General features: G+C 48.0%; 1 long non-coding RNA gene across 1 annotated transcript; it reads left to right on the forward strand.

The window, feature by feature from the left end:
- The first annotated feature begins 6518 nt into the window (after positions 1 to 6518).
- On the forward strand, positions 6519 to 7149 carry LOC136402591 (uncharacterized). The gene is made up of 2 exons (XR_010751005.1): positions 6519 to 6635; positions 6918 to 7149. It is a non-coding gene; the product is annotated as an uncharacterized lncRNA (long non-coding RNA).
- The last annotated feature ends 205 nt before the right edge of the window (positions 7150 to 7354 follow it).

Genomic DNA, 7354 nt, shown 5'->3' on the forward strand with positions numbered 1-7354 from the left:
GCTTGATTGTTAGCTTGAATGGCTGGGTGCGGTGCCCCGCCCACGGAGAGAATCTCCGGAATGGGCAAGACAGCCTTGGCGCCCCTCCCGGACGTGACATGGGGTACGCGCGCGGTCTCTAAGGGCACACCGGTGGATGGGGACCCTCACTCGCAGTGCGCGGGCTGCTGGGGATGCTGGTGGTGCAAGTGAGCTCGCACATCTGTCGGGGCGCACGGTTTCTCAGGGTACGCGGGAGGCCACCAGCGCCCAGGCTGCCGCACCCGAGTGTGGGCAGGCAGTTGCATGCGTGGGTTGACTCACCACAGGCGTACTCCCTCCTCGGCTTGAATGAATGTCCGTGCGGTAGTTAGCTTCCTTCACACCCTCAGCTGACCCGTCTCTCAGATTCAAGTGATAACAGTCCTTTCGCTTTCAGTGTGTGTGGAACTCCGGAATGCTCCCAGGATAAATTTTTCTGTTTCTAGTTGATAAATTTGTTGAGATTTTGGGGAGATTTGTCGGACGCGCTGCTCACGGCGCCATTTCCGTGACATCTTTGAGATCTGCCATTTTTTATAAACAGAAATAAAATATCTGTGTAATCTCAAAATATGTCCAAATTACTTAGTAATTTCAAAGAGAAACTATAGCTTTGCAGAGAAGAATTTATCAGGAACCACCTTAGCCAAGAGATCACTTTCTTGCAAAAGTATTTGGCTAAGACGCCAAAAAGTAGAAAAATGCGTAAAAAAGTTGGGGGTAAGTGAAAGGGACACTTAGCCCACTGAAAGCTCCCCTGTGGACAACGCTGGAATAATTTGTCCAACAAATGACACAGTATTGGATGATCAGTAAAAGTATAAAATATCTGTAAGTCCATAGTGACAATACATGAAGGATTCCACAAGTAGAAGAAAGAAGAATCTCCTCTAAATAATGTCCATAGATGCTCCTCTTCAAGGAGGTGGAGGATAACTCTACACCTGAGCTCACAACTTTCTTTCAAAGAGGACAGCATGCATGAGGGAAGAGGACACCTGCCCAGTGGAGAAATACCACCTCCAGCTGAACGGTCAAGGTTTCCAGCATCAGTAATAAGACATGCTGACAGCGTGTACTGTTCTCTCGTGTTGATGTGGTGAGGAGGACACTTCTTCTGTGTGATTTTCCTCCCAAAATCCTATCATCCAGACTTATCATAAATATATATATACACACACACATTAGGCAGTCATAAATCACAAACTCTCTTAACGGTAATCCTTAAAATTTCCAAGGTCTTTGAAAACAAGGAAAGCCTGAGACAGTGCCCAGAGATTAATGGATCATTGTGACTAAATGTAACAGAGCACCTGGATGGGAGCTTAGAAAAGAAAAAAATAAAAAAAGATATGGGTGAAAATGCATGAAACCGAAATAAAGTGTGGAATATAGTTCATAATGATGTATCAACGTTGCGTCATGAGTCGGGACACATATCATGGTCACATAGGACGGTAACAATAGGGGAAACTGGATGCAGGTGTGGAGAAACTCTGTACTAGTCACACATTATATAACAGGGACCAGCGAGCACGGAGACAGTGAGGCTAAAATCACGTGGAAGGGACTGAGAGTCTGAACAAGGAGGAGTCTGACCCTGGGTTCCCTTCCTCAGCTCACCCAGCTCTCTCCCCACCTCCATTGATGGTGGACACTTTTCTTTCAGAAAGGCTGAACCAGAAAGGTTGTGGACTTGGAACCCTGGGCTGGGCTAAGGTGTCAATGAGGCTCTGATCTGAAAACAGATGAATAAACGAAAACCTATAAAGGGGAAATCGCCAGATTCCTTCCTCTCCTCAGCCCTCAGGACCCTGGTGCCCCATCCACTGCTCTCCTGGTCGAACAGAGTCGGGGAAACAGACAACTGCTCTGTCGGCCACAACCAAAGGTCTTAATGCTTGCATTGGCAGAGTTTATGTTTCTGAAAGTGATGGGCAATCTTTTCAGCTTGGTGTGTCGAAATTTTCCAGAAAAACCGAGGATAACTTGGGTGGTGTGTCACTTCGAGAAAAATGGCCTAACCGGAAGTCCCAGAACTAGACGCTGTGTGCTGGAGTTCTGTTGTTTTGGCCTACAGACCTCCGGCACAGAGTATCTACACTACAGCAAATCCTCGGCTCCTGCACCTGGCAGTGAAGAAACCAAGGATGAAACGTCCTTCTCAGCATGCAGCCTCATACTTCTCTAGTATGCGACCGCATGCGGCCGCGAGTCATTGAAATGGCTACATGTGTCAGTGCTGACACGCGTGTCATAGGTTCACCATCATGGGACTAGGCCCAACATTTACTATGTAGACTGCTGATTTACAATCCAAGTGAAATTTATAGCCTTATCAAGTCTGATGTCAAACACACAGAGATTATCAAGGAGGAGTGGGACCTGAAGCTGGAATGGGGACACTTGGGTAAATTTTGATAATTGTAAATACCTGGAACTCCCATTTCTTTGCACTGTGTGCTGATGGAAGCCTCCTCCCTGGGCTAAAGATATTAGCCTGCAGGTGCAGAAGCCTCAGCTAATGGAGATGTAGGTGTTTCTGCAGACATATCTGGTTAGTGTCTCCTTGCTTCTAGATCATGGCTAGACAACAGTCTGAAAGACTGCAGGTCTCACCTTGAAGAGGTGCTGTGCATGTCAAAAGAATTGCAAGGTTTTTCAAATGTTGGTTCAATTTGTATATTGTTAAAAATCATCCTGAGAGAGTGTTAGAACAGAAAGGGGACAACAGAGCATTGCACTGGCCCAGTATATGGTCGTGTACGTAGAAACCAGTGATTCTGCTTTAATAATTTAGTTCAAGCTGCTAGGAGTGGTTTGGAAGGATGCTTGGTTGACTTAAACATTAATTTAGTGACAGGTTAAAGAAATTTGAGCTGTCAGGGTATCTGAAATTTACCTCAGAGTAAGGAATCCAAAGACATAAGAAGGGATGTTGGAATTGATTCATCACCTGTGAGCACAGAGGTTCACTCTGACTGACCCCTGCAAGGGCTCAGAGGACGATCTCTTCCCAGGCAAACAGATTAAGCAACTCATTAGTGAGGGGAGCCTCAAATGTGTGGGAAGTTCCATAGTGCTTGTCGTCTATAATCTGGGGACAGTGGAAATCCCACACTGATGTCCTTGAGGAAGTTGGACTATCAAATGCCAAATGGCAATATTTAATGGCCCAGATAATGTAATACTCTAATAAGTTTAATTATTGAGTCAATAAATTAATGAGTCTAATAAATGCAATTATTGTTAAGTTGGACATGATCATTGTAATAGACCTCAGGGTTGGTGTGGTCATCAGAATGGCTGTCACCTCAGAGGTCTTTGGCAACTTTGAATTGACTATGGTGTCGTCAGAAAGGAAACAGGAAGCTCCCATAGGCTGTGTCTCCATCCGGGGGCTTCGTGGCATCTCCTCCGTCCAGTCCTCTCTCATCTCCACTGCTCCTCTGTCTCTGCCGGAAGCCTGGCCCCTGTCCATCCTAATGTCTCATGAGTCACTCTCTCCTTCAACCTCTTGGCAGGGACCCCACTCCTGGAACCTCCATCACCCGATGAGTCAAACAGAATGGAAACCATCTTCTTCCTCACTTTCCACCTCCAAGCACCTGCTCCTCACGCTTCCTCTCCCAGGTGTTCAAAAACTAACTTCCGGTTGATGTCTTTGTCAATGCCTGAATTCCCACCCTTTCACCTCAATCACTGACACTTCAGTTATTGCGTCATATCTGAAATGGCCTGTGGATTTCCAGCTTCTCCGTCTCTCCTCCACGCCTTCATTCTACATTCTTCAACGCTCCCCTGCAGCTGTAAAGACAGGGTCAAATTTTCTTTCAGGTCTAAAGTCCTCCATCCATGGGCCACACTTCCTCTGCCTTCATCTCTCATCACAACCCACCCCTCACCTGATGGAAGTCGTGGTTCTGACATGGTGCCCTTGCATGTGCTGTCCCCTTCTTATCAGAACACATGTGCCACTGTCTCCTGTAACTCTCCCTGGCTGAGTCATCCTCATTTTTTAAAGACTCCGCTCATAGTCATCTCCCTGGGAAGACATTCCAGATGCACCCAACTTGTTTAAGATATCCGTGTCTGTGTGTGTCTTAGCTGAAGAATCCACACCCCCAGTCACCTCTACAGTTCCCAGCACAAGGCGGGTGGTCAGCAGGTGTTGGCAAAGTAAATGAACCAGTGAATAAAGAACAGGGCATCACGTGGACTCGGCCTTCAGAATTAATTCAGAGTAGACACGCTACACGTGAACTCTTCAGTGTACTTAGCGCGGGGCCGCTACATGGAAGGAGAAAGCCTCGGCTCACTTGTTCTCTCCCAACAGAAGCTCCCCCAGGAGCCACCCTGGCATGTGGAGTGTGCACTTCTTCTTCCTCCGCAGGCTGACGCTCACGCTGGAGTCACAAAGCTGTGCATGTCACCGTGCCACTGACCTGTAGAGAGAACAGGAATGTTTGTTCTGGGAAAAAAGCCTCAAGCTCCCTGTGCAAGAAAAGAAAAACTTCCATTTCACCAGGACACCCCAACTGCACTGCTCATGAAAGTACTCTGTTGGCCCTGGACAGTGCCTTAGTGCAGTGGTCCCCAACCCCCGGGCTGCGGACCGGTACCGGTCCATGGGCCATTTGGTACCGGTCCGCAGAGGAAGAATAAATAACTTATATTATTTCTGTTTTATTTATATTTAAGTCTGAATGATGTTTTATTTTTAAAAAATTCCCTCTGTTACATTTCTTCCATTACAGATTCCCTCTGTTACATTCGTCTAAGACTCACTCTTGAGGCTTGTCTCGGTCACGTGATACATTTATCTGTCCCACCCTAAAGACCGGTCTGTGAAAATGTTTTCTGACATTAAACCAGTCCGTGGCCCAAAAAAGGTTGGGGATCACTGGCTTAGTGGATAGAGTGTTGGCCCAGTGTATGGACATCCCAGGTTTGATCCCCAGTCAAGGAGGAACACAGGGAAAGTGACCATCTGCTTCTTTTACTCTTCCCCTCCTGCAGCCAGTTGCTCAATTGGTTTGAGGGTCGGCCCTGGTGCTGAGGTTAGCTCTGTTGGAGCACATCAGTCTCAGGAGCTATAAATAGCTCAGCACTAAAGCATCAGCTCTGATGAGGTTGCCAAGTTGATCTCGGTTGGGGTGCATGCGGGAATCTACCTAAGTATCTCGTGTCCTCTGGAAGGAAGAAAGGAAAGAAAGAAGGAAGAAAGGACCTCAGTATCTCCTATCCTCTGAAAGGAAGGAAGAAAGGAAAGAGGGAAGGAAGGAGAAAAGGAAGGAAGGAAGGAAGGGAGGAAGGAAAGAATGAAGAAAGAAAGAAAGATAAAAAGAAAGAAAGAAGGAAAGAAAGAAAGAAAGAAAGAAAGGAAGAAGAGAGAAGAAAGAAAGAAAGAAAGAAAGAAAGAAAGAAAGAAAGAAAGAAAGAAAGAAAGAAAGAAAGAAAGAAAGAAGAGAGAAGAAAGAAAGCAAAAAAGAAACCTCTAGGTTGGTACAATGCCATTCACACAGGGACTCGGTCCTGTGCGCTCTGCTGGAAAAGTGTTCACGGTAAAGCCTGGGGTGAGGAAGGACACTCAGAACACGGGGACCCTGGTGGCCCCTGCAAGAGCAGGTGGAGGGCTGGCGCAGAGAGGGGGACCGATAGTCTCACTCATCACTCAGATCCCTTTGAATTTTCTATTTTGTTCAAGAATTACTTTTAACTTTAAAACATAAAAATTTTAGAAGGCAGGTTTCAGGAAACTTTGTGTCACCTATTTCTCCAAGAGGACAAGAGTCATTATAGGACATGATTAAATCCTACTGACTTCAGGAAATAAATCTGTCTTTCAGCTGAACTCTGACAAGCCCCTTCCCTCGTGGCCGTCTGTGCTCCCTTCACAGAGCCTGAGTCACTGTCCCCTCTCCAAGAGCCTATCCATCCAGAACATGAAAACCTTCCCCAAAAGGTAGTGATGACCTTTCACTGGCAGAAGAGACAATCAACTACATTGGGGCGAAAGTCCGTTGTAAATGGTGGGGGCCTCCAGAGATGAGCAGGGCCCCGTGTCAGACACAGAAATGTTGTTCCCTGTACTCACTGAATGACAGCTCTAGTCCTTGTCCTCTTTGAACACTAGAAGGTAAAAACCCAAGCAGATGGCACACAGAACACACACCAGGTCCTCATCATCACTATCAACATGAAACAAGTGTGGACACTGAGTCCTCGGACGAGTGCTGCCACGAACGGGCAGGGACAGGAGCATCAAAGAGGCTGAAAGCCCTGGTGGCCCTGGCCCCAGGCCAGCCAGAGGCCCCGCTGCCCTCACTGTGCTGTGGTTGCTGAGCCCCGCCCACCCCACTATAAGTGCAGGCTGGCTCTGCCCTCCCCACCACTCACTCTGTCCTCCCACCCGACCCGCACCTGCAGGCGACTCTCAGTAGTGAGGACCCTCACCCTCCTCGCTGCCCTGATCCTCCTGGCCTTCCAGGCCCAGGCTGAGCCCCTGCGGAAGACAGCTGACCAGGTGCCGGCCCAGGACCAGCCTGAGTCCGAGGACCAGGACATGGCCATCTCCTTCATAGAAGAGGAACACGTCACTCAAGAAGCTTCAGGTGACACCTGCCCCCGTGTTACAGGGTCTGACCCCATCAGAGGGCCTGAAGAGGGGCATGGAGTTTGGACTCACAGTTGGGGGTAGAATGAGAGGTGTGAGAATCAGGCATCACGAGGGGAGAGGAGGATGGGGGTGGGGCAGAGAATGAGCACGTGCTCTTTCACCCTAATGAAGCAGGTATTGTCTGTGGCAATAGACAGGTTACTCTCAGTGTCTGTCCCTGATACTGGCTGTGTCTCTGCTCCCTGTGCCCGTCCCCACTGTGTCTGACCGTTTGCAGGCCTTGAGAGAGGAGCCAGGTGCACGCGCTGACCCAGCCGATTCTGCAGGGTTAATGGATCTTATGCTGGAAGATGCACTAGCTTTGGTAACAAATACAGGCTTTGCTGTCACAATACTTTGTGAACGGAGACCACAGCTCTGCGACGTTCCTCTGAAGACCTGACACAGCGTTTATCTGTGCACCTGCACCTTCTCTTCTCTCTCTCCATAATAAACTTCAAGCATAAACTCACTGTTTAGCATTTTTTCTCTTTTCATTATTCCTTTTATTTATTGATTTTAATTTATTGTGTTTACATAGATTCTAGTGTTGCCCTGAATGCATCCCCCCTCCCCCGTATTCCCCAAAACATTTTCCTTGCCCCCTGCCCACAGTACCCTCCCCCCTCCCCTTCAGGATTATCCCATCCTCTCATCCCCTTTCCCTCTGTCCTC

This window comes from Saccopteryx leptura, chromosome 4, assembly GCF_036850995.1.
Source record: "Saccopteryx leptura isolate mSacLep1 chromosome 4, mSacLep1_pri_phased_curated, whole genome shotgun sequence".
Taxonomy (NCBI): Eukaryota; Metazoa; Chordata; class Mammalia; order Chiroptera; family Emballonuridae; genus Saccopteryx; species Saccopteryx leptura.